At 44.9% G+C, this 18,679-nt stretch overlaps 1 protein-coding gene across 8 annotated transcripts in view; it reads right to left on the bottom strand.

Moving 5' to 3' along the window:
- The window catches only part of USP54 (ubiquitin specific peptidase 54), a 479,705-nt gene extending 462,422 nt beyond the window's left edge, over window positions 1-17,283 (bottom strand). For all 8 annotated transcript variants that reach the window (XM_030203404.1, XM_030203402.1, XM_030203407.1 and 5 more), the window contains exon 1: window positions 17,163-17,283. The gene's annotated coding sequence lies outside the window, so the exon portion shown is untranslated. The remainder of the gene's footprint in view (window positions 1-17,162) is intronic.
- Window positions 17,284-18,679: the final 1,396 nt, after the last annotated feature.

Raw genomic sequence — 18,679 nt, 5'->3', positions numbered from 1 at the left:
TAAATAATTTTTAGAAGTTTGGACTTCATTTTCATTTGATTCTCCTGGAACATTCTTCTTCCATCCTCTTTGTGCCCTATGATACAGCACTAAAGAGGAGTTATCAATGTGTGCTACCATTAAGACAGGTTATTTTACAGTTAATCTGGGTTATTAGTAACTAGGGGCCTCTTTTACTAAACCACACTAGCAATTCCCAGGCACAGCAATGCTAACAAAGTCTATTCACTTTGAATCGGCTTTGTCAGCACTGCCGCATGGGAATCACTAGCAGAGTTTGGAAAAAAAAAAAAAAAAAAAAGGCCCTAGGTTTCATAGCATAAAATGGGACCTGTGCTAAAAAATAAAAAAGCAAAAAGCATGAGTTAGTGGTAAAATAACCCATCTTAATGGCAGCTCATGCTGATAACTTCCCCCTAAATTAGGTACCCCAACAACCCCTCCCCTGTTTCCTATCCTTGAAAGTCCATTTAATCTCCCTAGATTTACCATGTTCTTGAAGATGGGTTGCCCTCCAGTCAGTGCATTAGTGGTATTTTTCTCCCTTTTTTGGTTTGCTCTTTTCCCTTTGTTGGTTTCTATCTATTCTACCAAGAAATCTTTAGCTCCTTTCATTTTTCTATTTTTTTTTAAATTGTCAACCACTTTGATTTTGTCTAAAAGGTGGTATATCAATGTGCAATAAACTAAAGAATACGCCTGGAGAATCCAGCCTTTTGCTGTTCCAAATAAATCTGAAAAATCTCTCCTGAGGAGAAAGAAATTTCACAGAGAGCAGGACAACCAAAACTTGAAGTAAATACAATAATATAGGGAAAATACTCACTTTTAAAGCTGCAATTCTACCAAACCATGTTATAGTGTAATAAATATGTTGTTTTAATTAGATTTTAAATTATGTGATAGGAATTCAATATGTAAGCTGGGGGAACTGAACAAACCTGCACTGTATATGTAAAGAAAATATACTCAGAACATAAGGACTAGATTCTTAATCTCAAGTAATGCAATAATTTTAGCTCTCAGTTTGGGGATCTTATACAAGGGAAATGTGCCACAAGATAAATATTGCTAGAAAGTCTGAATTATTAATTATGCTCGATTGGTATGAATTCACTCTGATTGAGTCTCAGATGTATTCTTTCTGCTGCTGGTTGGAGTGGTAGAGAAGGTCTTGTCTCCGTAGCTTGATGGTGATCCTTGCTGGAAGAGAAGTCTTCTATTTGCAGATTTGATGGTAGTGGAACCTGGAGGAAGGTTTTATCTTGGATGTGTGGAGTCCAGCAAGGGGTACAGAGGGTCCAGAGATTGCAAGTTCAGTGAGAGTCCAGTTTTTATAATTCTTGTTGGGCCACAGGCTGAAGTACTAACCCAATCACAACTCAGGGATAGCTGAAACTAGTTCTTTCTGGTTTTGGAGATGGAGACATGGAAAAGTTGGTTTAGCTAGTCACATGCTTGCTGGCAAACCAGGTACACATCCCAGAATGTACTTGACAAGATGAAGAGGGATATTGTCTGGGAGTTTCAGGTAGATGGTCACTCTTTTACATAAGTACATAAGTAGTGCCATACTGGGAAAGACCAAAGGTCCATCTAGCCCAGCATCCTGTCACCGACAGTGGCCAATCCAGGTCAAGGGCACCTGGCACGCTCCCCAAACGTAAAAACATCCAGACAAGTTATACCTAAAAATGAGGAATTTTTCCAGTCCATTTAATAGCGGTCTATGGACTTGTCCTTTAGGAATCTATCTAACCCCTTTTTAAACTCCGTCAAGCTATACCGCCCGTACCACGTTCTCCGGCAATGAATTCCAGAGTCTAATTACACGTTGGGTGAAGAAAAATTTTCTCCGATTCGTTTTAAATTTACCACACTGTAGCTTCAACTCATGCCCTCTAGTCCTAGTATTTTTGGATAGCGTGAACAGTCGCTTCACATCCACCCGATCCATTCCACTCATTATTTTATACACTTCTATCATATCTCCCCTCAGCCGTCTCTTCTCCAAGCTGAAAAGCCCTAGCCTTCTCAGCCTCTCTTCATAGGAAAGTGTCCCATCCCCACTATCATTTTCGTCGCCCTTCGCTGTACCTTTTCCAATTCTACTATATCTTTTTGAGATACGGAGACCAGTACTGAACACAATACTCCAGGTGGCGGTCGCACCATGGAGCGATACAACGGCATTATAACATCCGCACACCTGGACTCCATACCCTTCTTAATAACACCCAACATTCTATTCGCTTCCTAGCCGCAGCAGCACACTGAGCAGAAGGTTCAGCGTATCATCGACGACGACACCCAGATCCCTTTCTTGATCCGTAACTCCTAACGCGGAACCTTGCAAGACGTAGCTATAATGCGGGTTCTCTTACCCACATGCATCACTTTGCACTGTTCAACATTGAACTTCATCTGCCACTTGCACGCCCATTTCTCCCAGTCTCGCAAGGTCCTCCTGTAATCGTTCACATTCCTCCTGCGACTTGACGACCCTGAATAATTTGTGTCATCGGCGAATTAATTACCTCACTAGTTATTCCCATCTCTAGGTCATTTATAAATACATTAAAAAGCAACGGACCCCGCACAGACCCCTGCGGGACCCCACTAACTACCCTCCTCCACTGAGAATACTGGCCACGCAATCTACTCTCTGCTTCCTATCTTTCAACCAGTTCTTAATCCATAATAATACCCTACCTCCGATTCCATGACTCTGCAATTTCTCAGAGTCTTTCGTGCGGCACTTTGTCAAACGCCTTCTGAAAATCCAGATATACAATATCAACCGGCTCCCATTGTCCACATGTTTGCTTACCCCCTCAAAAAAATGCATTAGATTGGTGAGGCAAGACTTCCCTTCACTAAATCCGTGCTGACTTTGTCTCATCAGTCCATGTTTTTGTATATGCTCTGCAATTTTATTCTTAATAATAGCCTCCACCATCTTGCCCGGCACCGACGTCAGACTCACCGGTCTATAATTTCCCGGATCTCCTCTGGAACCTTTCTTAAAAATCGGAGTAACATTGGCTACCCTCCAGTCTTCCGGTATTACCCCTCGATTTAGGGACAGATTGCATATTCTAACAGTAGCTCCGCAAGTTCATTTTTAGTTCTATTAATACTCTGGGATGAATACCATCAGGTCCCGGTGATTTACTACTCTTCAGCTTGCTGAACTGACCCATTACATCCTCCAAGGTTACAGAGATATCTAATCTCTGACTGCTGTCAATATACACATCCTGTTTTTGGAGAATGGAGGAATATGGAGCCAGATATGCTTTCTGAGCAAGTTACATTAAAAGTTTTTGCAAAACATTTTTATGTTTCTGTATTAGGCAAATGCAATAAACCTGAAAATTCATCATATCATGCTACAATAGCAAGTAGGTCCCAGCACTCCAAGTGTAACTTGATCTCCAAGAAAAGTTGCAGATAGTTGGTTTTAGCCCTTAAAGACTCTGGCATATTTTCTTTTGTGTCAATTAAGAATCTAATTTGGCGCTGATGAACAACTCAAATTGGCGCAGAATCCAGGTTCCGCAAGTGACGAACATGATGACACTTAACATCACTGCTGAGCTCCACAGGAACTATAATTAGGGTTTAAGTGTACTCCTTTTTGTCTTTAGGACTCAGAGTGTGTTTGCTTGCTTTGCTGTACTTCTGGTGATATTTGGCGATTTTGGTGTGTGCTCTGACCCAACTTCATACCCATTTCATTTACATTCTTGTCCCTGCTGCTCCTGCTTCTCCCCTTCTCACCTATACCTACTCCACTTCTGTCTATCCCACCCTTCTAATTACTTGCTCATTGTGGTTTTCTGACTGTAGCACAGATGGCTGAGCTTTTCATGGCCTGGTTGGTGGCACGGAACGAGGCCAGGCCCAACAAAGGAAGGGAGAGGCCAAGGGGAAAGTGCATTGGGTGTAAAGGCCCAGGCCCAGGCTTCTGGACCTGACAGATCAGCAATGCATGGCTCGCTTCCGATTTAATAAGGAGACCAGAGTGTGCTTGTGTGAAGAGGACCTGGAGCCTACTGCTTGGAGGGGGAATGCCCTGCCCAGTCCACGTGCAAGTAACCACAGCCCTGGCCTTTCTGACATTCCAGATTCCTCTAAGAGCTACTGCATGGATCAACCTCCTCACTCATCATTACCCACTTTCTGTAGGCCTTCTTGAAAAGGGACACCCTGTATATCCGGTTCCCCATGTATAAAGCCGAGCCGCTGGAAACAATGACAACATTTTATCAAATAGCTCAATTCCCCTCAGTGCTAGGTGCCATAGATACGACACATGTGGCTCTCAGGCCCCTTGAACCAGCGAGATCGAATACAGAAATCACAAAGTGTACCACTCCATCAGGATGCAGGTTATCTGCAATGCAGCACTAGAGATAACTGACATGAGTGCAAACTTTCCTGGAACCTGTCACGATTCATACATTCTTTCATGCTCTGGCATCCATGAGACCTTTCAGAGTGGAGAAATCAGAGGGGGGTGGCTAGTAAGAGAGGAGCATCCTACAACCCCTTAACCCTTCTAATCACTGATCACATCTCTCCGTTTATTCCATAAGTGTATGGCCAGTTTGGGCCCAGTGGTCTGGAGTATGACACTTATAGGAACTGCCACCACACAACAAAAGGTGTGTGTACCTTACCTAACCTCATTTCCGCTCTCCTCAATACAGGTGACTATGGCTATCCCCTCAGGAACTGGCTGATGACCCCATATTGACAACCCCTAGAGGCCAGAGGAGGTCCGCTACAACAGGGCAATGATAAACATTTGGCCTTCTCAAAAACAGATTCTGCTGTCTCGACCGTTCTGAGGGCGAGCTGTTAAACAACCCAGCAAAGGTCTGTGAGATTTTTCTTGCCTGCTGCACAATCTTGCAATTAGAAGCCATATGCCAGAGGCAGAACCACAACTAGGACAACAAGCCAGGGCAGAGGAGAGTGACAGCGAGGATGAGGGACCACAGTTACACCTGGGGGATCTGCCGCCTCACTAGGCCCCACCAGAGAGGCTAGCAAGTCTGCAATAACCTCATCCAGACACACTTTCTGTAAATAAGGTGAGAATATTTATTATATTCGTGACAAATGGTGACAAAATGTTACCCTAGCCTTCCCCCCTCATGTCACCCCTTACTGCTAACTATCTGCTGCCACACCCCAGCCTGCTCTTGACAGATACCCCCAAGCTCCTCCCAAATGCCAGTGACCTCTTCCCTGGAGAAGGACCTGATGTTCAATTATCTCTCTTCTCAACACTCGAACATTTTTCCCTCTTCTCCATCTTGTTCATGCTCAGGGAGGCCAACAGCTTCATCATGGATGTGTGGGGGCATCATCTTCAGGCAGTTCTTCCTCCCCTGGTGGTGGCTCCTGCTCCTGATCATCCTCCTGCTCCCATGCCTCCATGTCTATGTCTCCAATATTGTCCTCATCTGTATCCAGCAGCAGAATGTTGACATCCTCTGCCACTGCTGCACTGGACCATGGAGCTCTTGTGGGTGCTGTGAAAAGTTTGGTGGTGGGAATAAAAATGTCCACAGTGGTGACGTGAGATATTGTAGGGTTTGGGAAATGGCTTAGTGGTTAGGGCTATGGCCTAGCAGCCAGGGGAACTGGGTTCAATTCCCACATTAACTATTGCACACCCACTCACCTAACTCTGTACTAGGAATATGGTGACTTAGAAAATGTGTTCAAATTGCTTCAAGTATGTTTTCTCTTACTCTTCATGCCTAATTTCTATGCCATTAATTATTGCACCGTGATTCAATTCAATTTGAAGCCCAAAATAAAGTCGAACTATTTTAAAGTGAGTTTTTCTTACAACACCATCACCTACTGGGTTAAAACATAGCCTCTATCAGTAGAGTACATATATATGTTTTCCATATAATAACCCCGTTGCTAGTCTTGCAGGTGACGTATGAATCCGACAAGACATTGGCCCAGATGCATCAACCAAACGTAAAAAAATCTAAAACGTAAAAGTGCTTACCAAATTTGAAAAAACGAAGAATGCACCAAAAAAAAACAAGTCACACATGTTCGGTGCGGTATTGTAAAGTACAATGCATTACAGATTCGTAATCCCCATTGGTAATCGGCTCCTAAAACATGCGCAGAGCCACAAACATCAACACAACGTATTAAACCTACGTAGGTTGCTTACGTCAGATGGGGGCGTGCGAGGGGAGGATCGGGACATGCGAGCATTTAGCTCTGTGATCCTAGCAGGAGAGTGCAGTTGAAGAGGTCCTCCTCAAGACTCCAAAAGGACATCCTTCATAAACCCCCCTTTCTAACAAAAGACCTCTTTCACTGTGATTCACTTTAGCTCAGCAGAGAGACCTGGGTCCGCCCCCGGGTGGGGGGAAACAGGAAGGGAGGGGGACCTGGACATGAGCAGCTTAAAGTTGTTTTCAGAACCGGGGAAATTGGCTTCAGAGGAGAGCAGAGAAGCGTTTATCTCACTTTTGTTTTTAAACATGCCAGCTTGGAATTTTAAGGTGCAGGGGGGAAGCGGGGAGATGACAGCTCAGGCCTTTACGACTGCTCTGACCATACGTTTAATATGTCCTGGTAAATGATTCGGTGCAAATCGTCGGTGTTGTTAGTGCATCCCGAATCGTCCACTTACAATGGTAGTTACTCTTTTGTATTCCGTTTTCGTTAGCTGCTTGCTTCATAGGAAAAAAGGCCTTTAATGCATGCAAGGTTAGGAATTTCCCTTCGTTAAAGGGTTGTTAGGGGTCGTTAAGGTTTAGTGCATCTGGCCCATTGTGACAGCACTCCTTATCCCTCTGTCCCTTCTGCTGTTCACACGCTCCACGTGTTTCCCTACTCCTCCCCCTGCCTGGGAATCAGCTGTCAGTGCGCCACTCCCTGCCACTTCGGAGCAAGTGGCAGGGAGCGGCGCATCAAAAAACTACAAGCGCAGCACCACAGAACTCCCCCCCCTCGCGCATCACCCAAGCCCCCCCCCAAGCACATCAAACACCCCCTCCCCACCCCCGAAGCACATCAACACCCCCCCCCCCCCCGGGGCACATCAACCCCCTCGCCACCCGCAGCTGCCACTGGTAATGCTGTCCAGCCGCTGCTGCTTCTTCTGTTGAGCAGCAGCGGCCGCTACAAAAAGAAAAAAACCCATACATGTTTTTAAACCCAGCCCAAATCATTTGCAAATGCCTGAGTCTTAAAATACAGTCTCTGCAGCCACTCCTTCCTCTCGCCTCCACGTCACTGCCCCTGGAGTAAGACCCAGGAGGAGCGGCTGCAGAGACTGCGTTTTAAGACTCAGGCATTTACGAATGATTTGGGCTGAGTTTAAAAACATTTATCGCTTTTTTTTTTTTGTAGCGGCTGCTGCTGCTCAACAGGAGAAGCAGCAGCGGCCAGACAGCGTTACCACTGGCAGCTGCAGGTGGCGAGGGGGTTTGATGCGCCGGGGGGGGAGGAGAGGGTCGCTGGACATGGATGGCTGGAGGGGGGCAGGGGAGAGGGAGGTGGGGAGGGGGTCCTGAGACCAGAGAGGTGGAGGTGGGGGCTCACACTCACTGTCTCTCACATACACTCTCTCTGACACACTCCCTGTCTATCACACTCTCTCTCTCTGTCACACACACACAGTCTCACACACACAAACACACACACGCTGTCTCTGTCTCTCTCTCATTCTCTTTCTGACACACCATCTCTCACACAACTCTCTCTCTCTCAAACATACACACTCCGAGGAAAACCTTGCTAGCGCCTGTTTCATTTGTGTCAGAAACGGGCCTTTTTTACTAGTGTAACACTAATTCTGTTTCATTTTGCAATCATGCAATCTGACATGAACATGCTGCCCTCCTAGAGGATAAGTGATGACACACTGCAGATGTGGTGGCTTGCAAGAGGTGGTGAAATGGTTGGAACGCTTGATTTATTATGCTAGGGTGGCAAGTTCAAATCCCTTTACTGGCTCCTGCTCCACTGGGCTGCTAACATTTTGCACTTCCCTCCTCAGGGATGCAGGCTTTCCCATTCTAAGAGGCACTGCAATGCAGGGAAGGGGTGGCCAAGTGGTTAGAACACTAGACTTATCATTCTGGGGTGGCAAATTCAAATCCCATCACTGGCTTCTGTCCCCTCACAGGCTTTCCCATTCTAAGAGGCATTGCTTAGCAGGGAAGGAAGTAGCCTTGGGGTTAGAAAATCCTGCACTGCCCCTGGGCCGACTAACCACTATAATCATAAACATAACTTATGCACAGTACTTTCCATACTTACATCTCTGGGGAAAGAGGCTTGGGAATTGTAGTAGACCATCAATCTCTCCCAGGCCCTCCTGTACCGTAAATATGATCTCAAATGGCCTGGAAGAATGAAATAATATTTCTCCTTGCAGAGAAACAACCTTGCAAGGAGCACTGTATCAGAGTAGCTGAAATTTGGCTGTCGCCATGTGGTACACATCTTTGCTTATGTCCCACACGCATGACATTAACATCGCGTCATTACATGCCGACATCAAATAGCATGGATCGGTTTCTATACAGTATGTGGAAATTTAGGTGATTCTATGTGGCGTGGAAAATGGTAGATGTATTCTATAAACAGCACAGACTTTTAGGCGGATTATATGACACAGAAAAACATGATGCAGAAAGGCAGCGCTAAGCATGGTTCTATAAAGGCTGGCAGCTTTATAGAATCGCTCTATGTGCGGGGGGTTTTGGACGCCATATATAGAATTTAGTCCTAAGTGCTTAACGTACTTAGGAACTCTATACCAATAAGTTAACAACTTTAACAATTTTGAACCAGTTTCTTTCAGGCAGTTCTTTTCCTGTAGCTCTACCACTAATATGATCTGGAAGTTACATGTTTTCATTTCTTAACAGGACAACTACCTCAACTTCCTTTTGAGAGAGATTATTCTCTTTTACATAAATTTTAACCAGACTGTTGTCAAACAAATGTTAGTTCATCTGCTTTAGTATGGAAGAGGAGTAATTATGCATTTTCTAACTTCTGATGTTTGCCATGAGTCATGGTGCATGAAAAATGCATGAATGCTCCCTGAATTTACCATAACAGAGTTACAATGGTACTAAAATGACAAATTTCATGAGTAATAGTTTAGCACAAAATCAGTCATAATGAGTTATTCGGCACACAAATTGGCCTTGCCCTCCTGCTTTGTCACTTCAATACTAAGGATGCTTTTTACATAAGTACTTGAATTTCACTGAATGATATCTGCTATTATACAGTTGTCCCACTGTTCAGTGCACTCATTTAGAAAATAGAGGGAAGGAGCAGAAGACGATTAGTCTTAGAATACAAGTACAGACTGGTTTCATTGTACTTTCAAAGGCTTCTCATGCCATCAAATTTATTAGCATACCAATTAAGGATACAGTAATTGAAAATCAGAGGGTTGATTCAGATAATTCATTGCATAGAGAATAGCCTGGTTAGTTCAACCATATATCTTGCCGATCCCAGAATCTAAGTCAGCAGTCTGTTTCCTGGCACAAGACCCCTCAAATTCTCATAACCCTCTAAATGGGACAGCCATCATACTGATATTATTTCTCACTACTTACGAAGAACAAAATAGCAAAGACTGGCTTTCACAATCAAAAGCCAATGTATAAAGAAGTGCTAAGCAGTACATGCCATTTGGCAGCAGGTTGTGAACATATTTTTATGCATAACAGTGACCAAAGACAGACTTCATATTTTAAAATGTGCACTTACCTTGCAGCCCTGCCATTTTAAATCCTATGTCACTGAGACCACTGTCTATGATCCCTCAATGCACAGAAGGGCATATAAGCCCCGAAGGTTAACACATGGTATATTATTAAAGCTGGGAATTTAACTCCTAGTCTTATGTGTCAAAGTAGAAGCATTAAAGTGGGCTGCTGTGCCAGCTTCATATGCTAGCATAATTTAGTTGTGATTTTCTTTTTTTGTCCACTTTCCTCTGCAAGACCAGGCCAAGGGTATCTGATGCCCTAGTGAAACTTAAGCTGTGCACCCCCCATCCCCTGTAGTCTAAAATCTCAGCTTCCCTACCACCAGCACTCCTCATCACCCCTTCCCCAATAAGTCTAGCATCTCTCCTTCCTCTCCCCTCTGCAAGTGGAAAGCATCTCATCTCCCATTCCCTACCTACCTCCTGATTCATCATTCCAGCTCCCTTACTTACCCTTCACCCTTGTCCAGTATGTCCCCCCCCCCCCCCCACTTCTCTTCCTTTTTTGGGCCTGCTGCCATTACTACCTCCTTACCTCCTTCCAACCTGAAGCTGCAAGAGGACTGAGAGCTGCATGTCAAAGGGGGATAAGACATATAAGCACTCAAGTGTGGGCCTATGCTTAAAGGCCTCAGTTCAGCCTTGTCTTCTTGCAGCTTCGGTTCTAGGAGGTGGAACAGTGAAAGCAGCAGCAGAAACAGCAGGAAAAAGGGTAGACTGGAGGGGGAGAGATGCTGGACACAAAACCATGCCACTGCCCCTCAAATTCTGCCATCCTAGGTGGGCACCTATGTGTACTGGAAGGACTAGATCTATCTCTCTTGAGCAAGATAGGTAAACAAGAAGTGAACCTCCCTTCTGACCCCCAAAAGAGGTCACAGGGCAAATCTATACCCTTAGCCCAAACTCCCAGATGTGCCCACCTTAAATATGATTTGCATATTTGTTCAAGCATTAAATGCTTTAACACAATTCTATTTATTACGAAATAAACTTTGCACTTTGATGGGGAAACTAATGATTTCAGTCTTAACACTAATAAATGTTCGCCAATGTTTGTCTTATAAAAATATGGAAATTTATAAACTTTCTTTAAAGGAACATATTTTAGACCGAGGAGGAGAGGCTTTTTCCTCCTTGCAGGACTGAGTATTAAGTGCTACTACAATAACCAACATTTAATATTATTCATTTACTCACTGCAGCTCAGCAATACTTGGTCCCTTATCAGTAAACAGGGCTTGGTCTCTTCACTGACAAGAGAGCAATGTTGCAGAGGTGCCATGAATAAAATTAAAATTTATTAAAATTTGTGTGCAGAAAGATCAGATAACACTTTGGGCACATTACAGTGGCTTTACATGCACATTTTCTCCCCACTGAATTTTTTTTTCTTACTAATGCAACCAACGAATGAATTATAAAAAAGGGGTTGAGAACGTCTGCCTGTCTGGGGGCAAAATAACTCTATGAATTTGACATGTGGGGAAAACTGGCAAAAAAGACATCTCTTTTAATCCATATAGGCATTGTTTGTAAAGGATAGAGCATTTTGGAGAGAAAAACCATCTTCACTAAAACCATGTCAACTCTATCTATGGCGCATGGCTTTCATTTTTCAGTCTTAGATATTATGTTATTCTCATAACCTGGGTGTTATTCCCCACATACAGAACTAGATATCTTAATGTTCTAATTTATATTTTTAATTATGAACTACAATCGTTTAATGGCATGCAGTACACCAAATACTGAATAAAATAAATATTAAGCTCCACTGCAGAGATAAATTCCAATGCTATGATTCATTTTTATCACAATGCACACATTACAAGTTTTTAATTTGACGTAATCTCTTGAGGCATAGCAAACTGGTCTGTTTTACTCATATATATTCCCTTGTGACAGTCCCGGCTTGGCCAATGAACAGAACCATATCATTTGCAAAAAAATGTATTCTATATTCCTCACTCTCAAGCATGATCTCCTTCACTATAGCAGCATTACAAATTGTCATAGCTAAATATTTAATCCGTAAGGAACAATAATAGTGACAAGGAGCCCTGTCTCATTCCTTTTGAAGCTCAAATGGCTGAATGAGCGTCCATTAATTAAAAACTGGGCTTGAAGGGTTCTGCACATGTATTTTAAACCGTTCCAAAACGTTCTCTTGCAAGTCAAATCTTCCCAGGATCCAAAACAAATATTCTCAAACCACATAATCAAAGGCCTATTCTGCAGCCACATTGGCCACTATCCCATCACTCGGTCATTCCTTAAGGGCCTGTCAAACTGTATATACCCTAAGCAAATTCATGGACCTATGCCGACTCCTTACAAATCCCACTTGGCTTTCATATATTACACTCAGTATTGCATTACTTAGCCTGGTTGCCTATTAGAGAGCTGCATGGGAACGGGGTTAGCAGGAATCTTGCGGGGATCCCCTCCAGGTCCATGGGGATCCCACGGGGATGGACACAAGTCCTGTGCGGTTCCCATGGAAGTGTAGCGCTAGACCAGCTTACATATTCTTTTCCTTGTGTTTCTAAGCTAGCTGAGCAATTATAATAGCACCAACAAAAAAATTAATGGATATGGTCAACAGCATTGAAATCCTCATAAACGCTGACAGGGGAAGTTATCAACATGGGCTACTGTTAATTTGGGTTATTTTACCACAAGGCAGGTTATTTTAGTACAGGAAACAGGTGGGGATGGAAAAATTAATTCTTACCTGATAATTTTCTTTCCATTAGTCCCAACAGATCAACCCAGAGACTTGTGGGTTGTGTCCCTCTACCAGCAGGTGGAGATAGAGAGAACTTCCGAGGTTTGCTATATGTGGACCTGTGCAGCCAAGTAAACCTCAGCATGAACAATACCAAAGCAGAGGAATGGAAACAATAGAAAACTCTCCTGACATTGTCAGACCAAATGCCCAATATACTTCCACCACTTCCAAATTTATTTTTTATTATTTAATCAAACAAAGGAACATTCAGAACAACGAAACCCGAAAAAACTAACCAACCGAAACAAAACCGCAGACAGTAAATCCAGGGGGAGGCCTCTGGATTGATCTGTTGGGACTAACAGAAAGAAAATTATCAGGTAAGAATTAATTTTTCCTTCCATAGCGTCCCACAGATCAATCCAGAGACTTGTGGGATGTACCCAAGCAGTCCTCAAGTAGGACAGCACACCCCCAACCCGGAAGAAATCACCGACGAGCGAAACACTGCATCCTGCCGAGCTGCCACATCCACCCGATAAAGACGAGTGAACGTATGGACCAAAGCCCATGTAACGGCTCTGCAGATATCTTCCAGAGAAACCAAACGGGACTCTGCATAGGAGGAAGCCTGAGTTCACGTAGAATGAGCATAAATTTGCGCAGGGGCTTGCTTGCCCAATGCCACGTAGGCCCAAGTGATGGACTCCTGCATCCAACAGGCTATGATGGCCTTGGAAGCCATATGACCCTTCTTACTGCCTCCCAAAAGGACAAAGAGATGGTCAAAGACAAAATTCTTTCATCACCTCCAAATACCTGAGCCCAACTCACGTCGAGGCAGCGAAGAGCCCGGGATTGCTTGGGGTAATATTCCCAGCGAAAAGTTGGCAAATGCAGAGACTGCCCCAAATGGAAACGAGAAACCACCTTGGGCAAAATGAAGGAACTGTCCTATCGATACCCCCACCTCCGTAAACGCAGTAAAGGGTCTCTGCAAGAAAGAGCCTGCAACTCTGAAATTCTCCAAGCCGAAGTAATGGCTACTAGGAAAATCGCCTTCAAGGTAAAATCCTTAACCGTAATCCCCGATAAGGGTTCGAAAGGAGGACACTGAAGTGCTTTGAGAACTAGATTAAGGTTCCAGGATGGCAGAACTGGCCCATGCGGAGGACGCAACCAATTTACGCCCCTCAAAAAACGAACCACATCCGTGGGAGGTGATCGACACCCCTGAAGCCAGCCTCTAAAGCATGCCAGAGCTACCACCTGCACCTTAAGAGAATTCAACAAGAGTGATTTCTGTACACCCTCCTGAAGAAATGCGAGGATAACCGATACCGAAGCCACTAAGATCCCGAACTCGCACACCACGAATCGAAGGTATGCCACACCCTAGCATAAGCTATCGAGGTGGATCTTTTCTGAGCCTGAAGCATTGTAGCGATACCCTTTCCTTTCTCAACTTCGCCCTTTCAAGGGCCAGGCCATAAGACCAAAGGGGAGGGATCCTCCATCATGACTGGTCCCTGCAACAAGAGAGCGTCCTGCGCCAGGAGCCAGAGAGGACGAACAGGAGCCTGACCATATCCGCATACCAGGGACATCTGGGCCAATCCGGGGCCACCAGGATCACTCGACCGGGATGCTGGCAATGCGAGCCAGTAACCTGCCCACCATAGGCCACGGGGAAAGGCATGAACAGGCCCCTGGCCCAAGGTTGTAGAAGAGCATCAATGCCTTCCAAGCCCAGCTCTCTTCCCCTGCTGAAGAAACGGGGAACCTTCGCATTGAATGCGGTGGCCATTAAGACCATCACCGGCATCCCCCAACAGACAGCTATCTGAAGGCCAGAGGGGGGAGTGTCCACTCCCCCGGCTCCAACTGGTGGCGACTGAGAAAGTCCGCTTGCACATTCTGTGACCCCGCTATATGAGCCACCGTCGAGAGAGAGATGAGTCTCTGCCCAACGGCAGATCAGGCCCACCTCACGCGCTAGTGGTGCACTCCTGGTGCTCCCCTGACGGTTCACGTAGGCGACCGCCGTCACATTGTCCGAGAGAACTCGAACTGGGCAACCATGGAGAAGAGACAGAAACTCCCGAAGGGCCAGATGAATCGCCCGCAACTCCAAGCAGTTGATGGACCAAGACACCTCCATCGAGGTCCAAATGCCCTGGGCAGTCTGTTGGAGGCAATGAGCCCCCCAACCAGACAGCGACGGTCACGATCTTCCATTCCGGGGTTTGCAGAGTAATGCCCGACACCAGATTCTTTTGAATGAACTACTAGTGCATGATTGTGTGCAGACGGATCGAACATGGCACCCGAACCTCGTAATCCTCTGAGAGAGAGGAGACCAACGGCTCAAAAGGTGCCACTTCAGGAGGCGCATGTGAGCTCTGGCCCACTTTACGACGTCCAAGGTGGAGGCCATGGTACCCAGAACTTGTACATAGTCCCAAGCTCGCAGGTTTGGAGTTTGGAACAGAGCTTGCAACTGACCCTGCAACTGCTGTGCTTGAGCTGAAGGAAGAGAAACTATCCCTGTTCGGGTATAGAAGCACACTCCCAAGTATTCCAGCATCTGGGAGGGCATAAGGCTGCACTTTGGGAAGCTGATCACCCAACCCACCCGAGAGGAAAAAATGGCACCCGCCAACGCGCGCTGCACTAACTGCCCCAAGGAAACCACCAAAAACTATCCCCTGCGCTTACAACTCACCGGACGCCTGAGGGGAACCCCCATCGTGCTGAACACCCACTGTGGGCTGACGGCGGCACGACTCACAATCCCCCGACGCTGCTCTCCGGCCCCCACACCGGGAACATTGCTTAGCCGCCTCAGAAGGCACTGACATGCTCCACAAATGCCTGCCCCTCAAACAGACTCAGCAGCCCGTCTAGCTCCTCCATATGATTAAACAAAAACAAAGTCTCTTAAAGAAGCGTTTACCTTTTCTTTTTTTTTTTTTTTTACTCAGGAGAGAAAGGCAACACCTGATCAGGCCCACAACCCCGGGCAACGGAGGAAAGGTAGGGGGAGACCGGAAGGGACCTGGCACCACCAGGGGTACACCAGAGGCTACAAACAGCCACTCAACCCCTGACTGTTCTAAACTAGGCCCAAAGGACACCAGTAGCCAGATCAAACCAGAGCTGCACAGAGATGTCCCTCCACCTGCTAGATAGAGAGAATACTGAGGTTTACTTGGTTGCACAGGTCCACATATAGCACACCTCGGAGGTTCTTTCTATCTCCACCTGCTGGTAGAGGGACACAACCCACAAGTCTCTGGATTGATCTGTGGGACACTGTGGAAGGAGGATATTGCTTGCGGGTACAGATGGGGATAGGTGAAATTTCTGTCCCTGTGCAACTCTCTATTGCCTATATCCCCACCAGCAACTTCTTATTCTGGTTCAATAGCAATATTAGGCAGTAGAAACCTAGTTTCAGGACTACCACAATGTGTGCATTAACTATTTTTGAAATGTATTTTTGGAGGGGGACATGTCAAGGGCACTAAATAGGTTAAGTGTTCCTGCATTAACTCCAGTAGGTAGCGCAATCAATCAAATAATACTGAAGATAGCTAATCAGGTTAGACCCCGCAGACTATCATGGCTATTTTTTAAAGATATCTGAATGTACCACAGATCAGAGGACAAGTTATCAGAATTTAATAAGCAATTTATGTCAAATGATATCCAAGCTAGGGTTATGTCTCTGAATCTAGCAAAGGCAGATGGACATGGTCCCAAATTTTACAAAATACTGGCTGATCTGGTAGTCAAACCCCTGAACGATATCTGGGAAGAGATTCTAGGGTCAAAGCACCTGGGAGAAGGGCATAACTGAGCATACTTTGAACACAACAATAGGGAAATTACTGTAAAATGTTTTAACACATCTTTCCCAATTTTATAAAGGTAGCCAAATAGTGTGTGTGAAACTTTAGGTGGATTCCCGATTTGCGTGTGCAATTTAATTGGAGACGTCAATTAGTGCCAATAATTGGCTTTTTAACAAGCAATTGTCACTAATTAGATTTAATTGGGACCAATGCACGTAAAATTAGGCACAGGATCTGCACCTAAAATTTTGCCGCGTTTCAAAAAAGGGGGTATGGAAATGGGAGAGACATGGGTGTTTCAGGGAAGAACAGGGACGTGGCTTCGAGTTATGCGAGTAAATTTAGGCTAGGGCATTTGCACCATTGGTGCAACTGGCCACACCTACATTTATGTACAACTTTCCGCTTAAGCATGTATTCTATAAACCGTGCCGAACTGTAGGTGCGGACAACTTACAGAATACCGCTTAAGCAGGCTTTTACAGCACCCATTTTTTTAAGGTGCCATTTATAGAATTTACCCCTTTGTAGTAAGCCTCTCTTTTGTGCTAACTATACGTTAGTACTTAATGCCTTCATTAAAAGAGCCCCACAATTAACTGGAAGGTTCTTTCATTAATTACAAAGTAATCATTTCTCAACCTTAACCCAGTTATTCCTGTTATGAGATGACTTCCCAGTTCCTCTTGTGTGTGTATGTAAGTTTTTCACATATTTAGCTGCCCAAAAAGTCCATTTCAATAACAGAAATTAATAAAAACAAAGTCAATTTCCTTACCTATAACAGGTGTTCTTTGAAGAGTCATACAAAGACTTCATATGTTTATTGCTTCCATCAAGCAGAACATTAATACCAGAGAAATACTCAAAGACTTTCCAGGTATTCTGATAAACCTGTTAAATCTGAAAATTAAAAAAAAAAAACATTTTTGAGAACTGTCTAAAAAGTAAACAGAAAGCAAAATCAGTTGCAGTGCTCAGTGCTGGCATCTGATGATAGCAAAAGAAATTAAGATAAGGCAGTGGCAAGAATCCAGGGCATACTGTCAGGTCTCAAAGCAGCAACTAGGTTTGTGAGCCCTTGGGCCGCTGCCAAAGAGCGGCAGTGGCAGGCAAAACCACCCCAACCAGCACTGGGCTAACACACACACAAAGCAGGGACTACAGACAGGGATAAGCAAAGCAGGAACACACTGGACAAGAACACTTGGACTGGAACAAGGCTTCACCTGCACTTGACCCCCCCTCCCCAGGAGTTGAGCCCCTGGGTGCACGTGGCCGGCAGGACTTACCAGATTGGGCAGGAACTGGATACCAGCAGGAAACACACTACAGAGTCAAGACTATAAGCTGCCAGGCAGCCACTAAGACAGAAACACAGACAGGAGAGAGTCAGGCCTAAAGCTGCCAAGCAGCCACTAATAAAGAACACAGACACAAGACAAGGAAATGCAGACTAGAAACAAGACTAGGAACTAAACAATAAAACCAAAGCTAACTACACACAAACAAACAAGAACCAGGCAAGAACTCAGAATAAAACTGGACTAGGCAGAAGTGCATAGAGCACACCCACATACCAGGGACCTTAGACGATGCAAAGGCAAACACAGAAGTTTCCAGGTGATTAATAAAGCCCATCAGCTGCAGCAATCACAAGGCAACTACGGGTGCTGTTCAGGTACAAACAAGGAAAGCAATTCTGGCAGCCCGGAAGATCTGGACTGAACTGGGCTGAAGTCTGGAACGGGTGACAGTAAACAGACAGTCCATTGCAGCCACCAGGTCTGGCCACCAGAAAGCGAGGTGAGCACAGACAAGGAAACGGTCACAAATGTGACACATACATAGATGAAGCAATCTAGGGGCTCTGTTTACTAAGGTGCGCTGGTGTTTTTAGCACGGGCACAAAATTAGCACACGCTGCGTAAGCACCCATAGGAATATTGTGGGCGCCTACACAGCGCATACTAAAAGCACTAACGCACCTCTAGCGCAACTTAGTAAACGAGGCCCTAGGAATCAAACCAGAGACCTTCCACTAAGCCAGCCCCAAAATTTTCATTTTAAAACATAAAACTGCACAACTAAGTAGGATTTCAAATAAGCTCTATATCATAAGAGAAAGGTTGAGTCCGTCCTGGTTTAAATTCACTGCATCTACTTAACATCAACTTCCTAATAAAAGTAGAACTGTACAAGTTGTACTAGCGACATGATTATGTCTAATGTTTCTTCTTCTTAATATTACTTGTTTTTACTATTACACTGTTATTACCTATGCCTCCCTTTTGT

The sequence above is a fragment of the Microcaecilia unicolor genome, chromosome 5 (genome assembly GCF_901765095.1).
Source record: "Microcaecilia unicolor chromosome 5, aMicUni1.1, whole genome shotgun sequence".
Taxonomy (NCBI): Eukaryota; Metazoa; Chordata; class Amphibia; order Gymnophiona; family Siphonopidae; genus Microcaecilia; species Microcaecilia unicolor.
This window is presented reverse-complemented; position numbering and strand designations above follow the sequence as displayed.